This window comes from Octopus bimaculoides, chromosome 3, assembly GCF_001194135.2.
Source record: "Octopus bimaculoides isolate UCB-OBI-ISO-001 chromosome 3, ASM119413v2, whole genome shotgun sequence".
NCBI classification, from domain to species: Eukaryota; Metazoa; Mollusca; class Cephalopoda; order Octopoda; family Octopodidae; genus Octopus; species Octopus bimaculoides.
In genome coordinates this window covers 135,482,535-135,486,049 of record NC_068983.1, presented here as the reverse complement: position 1 = coordinate 135,486,049, position 3,515 = coordinate 135,482,535, and positions in this window count along the sequence as shown.

Sequence of the window (3,515 nt, the reverse complement as noted above, 5' to 3'; positions counted from 1 at the left end):
CTGGCTTGTGCGGGTGGCACATAAAAGACACCATTTCGAGCGTGGCCGTTTTCGTGCGGGTGACACGTAAAAGCACCCACTACACTCTCTGAGTGGTTGGCGTTAGGAAGGGCATCCAGCTGTAGAAACTCTGCCAAATCAGACTGGAGCCTGGTGTTGCCATCCGGTTTCACCAGTCCTCAGTCAAATCGTCCAACCCATGCTAGCATGGAAAGCGGACGTTAAACGATGATGATGATGATGATGATAAAAATTGCAATAAGGAACCTGAGACAAACAGGAATGCCAATAAAGCAGGACAGCAGGTATGAGGCAAAAGGTGTTTGATCATGTTCAGATTCTTGACAAATAAAGCACACTACAAATCCATTTGTCCCAGAGTATTGAATAAATAAATTTTAAATGTTTCAAATCATTTCAATTTTTCTTGAAAACAAGGCAATCTGTCTGCCCCGTTTTCCCCTGAAAAATACTGCCATAATGTATCCTGGATGTGTGTAGAATTACAACTGAAAACTAAGATATGGCCCAAGTGATAGCAAATGTTAGTTGGAAGCAGGAACCTATTGCAAGTCTATTAGAAAAATAATGCATCTTTAATTTTACAAATTCACATTAAATCACTGTTTTAGTCAGGTTTAAATGACATTTTCATGTTGATTTTTTTAGAGATAATTTGAAACATTTAAATCTTGTCTAACACTATGGCAAAGTAAGATAAATTAGAAGGACGCAAACTCTATTTTGTCTTCTCACTAATGGGAGGGGGTGGGGGACACCACAAAATTTTCCTAATATTTTAGTGCTGTTTGGTTGGTAGGAAGTGGGAATAGCTTTGCTAATACATTTCCTTATCTCTGTTGGGCAGGTATCATTATTTCAGAAACAAAGGAATGGGATGATTTTAAAAAAAGTGAAACTGGAAAAAAAAAATCACTTTTCAGAGCCTTGGCTTATATTTTTTAGCATGTTGAATGCCCACACTGAGGCCTCCCTTATTTCATCTGCTGGTTCCAACAGACATCCACTTATATACATTGCACATTATCATTCTAATAACTGGGAGTGGGGTTGATTTTTTTAAAAAATAAATTATTTTTCAAAGATTTAATTGTCCTTTCAAGCATGTCAAACAACTAAGGTATCCCTCATTTCATCTACTGGTTCAATAAGAATGCATGCATGCAAAAATAAGTAGCTGAGTTTAAAAACATCTGGAATGTTGGTATTGGGGTGAAGTAGGTGTGCCAAAAAGCCAAGAGAGGGAGAGCAGGCAATGTTAACAAAACTGAAATTTGGAAGAAAAGAATTTTTCTTTCTCAGAATCAGTCTCTGTACTTTTCCAAGTAGAATTCCCCCAAATTTGTTTGATAAAAAGTAAAACAAAGAATTTGGGAGGAGTAGGGTATTAAAATTTTGCAAAGCTGTTTTGGAGACAAACTCGTAATCTCTGCTGGTGAAAGCAGGATTCTGAAGAAATTTTTTTTAAATAAAAAAAATGATTAAATGTGATGGGGTAAATATTCAGCACAACTCATTTTTTCCACTTTTCAAACTGTTTATATTAATTAATTGCAACTACAGACCATCACCACTTTGCTCAGATCTTTTTTGTTAATTTTATGTATACATGTGTTTATTTATACATATATACCAAAGCGAGATGGATGGAGCATAACTTAAGTTTAGTTATTCAGTAATCATCCTCAAAATTGACTTTTTACCCGATTAATTTTTTCTTCAATACCAATTTGGACACGAGTTTTCAGTATTAGATTCCTCTCATTAGGTTAAGAAGTCTAATTATGCTAATTGTTTGTGAAAAAGTAAATGTTGGCCTTAATAATATTATTCACCCACAGCAATAAGTGAATGATATAAAATTTTCTTGATCACCAAAAGCCAATCACATAAGAATAGCCATTGAAAAAGTGTTTACACTGGCAGTGCCCCAGTATGACCACAGCCTATGGGCTGAAATGCATAAAAGAATAATCAAGCAGAAAGATTTGAATACAAATCTAACATTATATATTCTCTACATTATTTGTAAGCATAGCATACTGATGAGCAAATGAAGGGGCTCTATGGACTAGCTTGACTGGCAAGAAATAGCAGCTAAATCCCCCTTGAACTGTACCCTACTGTCTTAAAAATAGAACACATTAGATTATTATATAGTCTCTGATATACAAAATGACACAATGATCATGGCTAAAACATAGGTCTGCCTGATCAGAGTTGACCTGAATCTAAATGATAACAGTATAGTGTTGTATAAATATATGACAGTTATATAACATAATTGTCAATCACATTCTATGGCATACCATTGTCTACAGCTAATTTTGGAGATAGAATTTTCCATTTGCATCAAATTTTAACAATGAACCTTATGAGATTTCTTGCTTCTATTTTTATACTTTAAGTGAAGGCAAATGAGTACTCTTTAGGCATCTCTAAGATCAATGATGTTAAAAGATGGTGCCCATGCTATAAAATGGTCAGTGATAGGAAGAGCATCCAGCCATAAAATCAACAAAATTGGTGGTTTTTCTCTGCTGTTGTGTGTATCAAATGACAATGGACTGAGACGAGAGTGAGATGCTGACATGAATAAGTAAATGTGAATATAATAATGCTGATGAGTCACAATTGAACAACTGTCCTCATAAGACATTAATGATACTTTACAACATCCATCGCTATGACACTTGTTGAACCAGTTGCACATCTGTAAATGACTGAAGAAGTGTAGAATTCCAAAGGATTCTATAACTGACAAATGTTTTGCTGATCTTGAAGTGCAACTTCAAATCAGTTTTAGTGGGTTTTTATTCCTGGTCTGCAGGAAGGAATGTGTCTATGGCTGTCACAGATTTTTCAAGACCAGTAAGATTAACACAATAATATTCCACTTGAATAGTTTCAAATTTACATCTACAGGATAAACATGTGCAGGGAGGGAAATTTCAGAGAACCAAAGTTTTGGAGAAGTGGTTATTATAGAGTTTGGTGGAGGAAGCAATATTAGTGACAAGAGGACTCCAGACTGTCTAAGCAGAGGTGAGACAAGACCGAGCAGCTCTGACAAACAAGGACTGTTATAGTAGCAGTTGGAAAAAACTAGAGTGAGGAGAGAGCATGTATAAGTTGGCTAGTTACTTATGCCAACAAGATGGGTTACCTCTTTTTGGATGTCTGTATGTGTAGCAGTGCTCTATTGTGAGTCCCCACTTGAGCTTTGTAAAGGATAAGTAGTTGTTGGGTCAGTAAAATTTTCTAGCCCTGAAGAGAAAGGCCAGTTTTGCTGTGCTGACAGTGAAAATGCCAGGAAAGATCTTCAGCGATGGTAAGACAACATCTGTAGTGATCTTGATGGTTATAGTTGCATGTTGTTCATATTTAGATGTGCTATACAACATTTTTTCAACATGTCTAATGATTTTATCTTAATGCTGTTGAAGAAATTTGGGCAGAATGTTTCTGAAAATGTTTTCAATATCTGGAGTCTG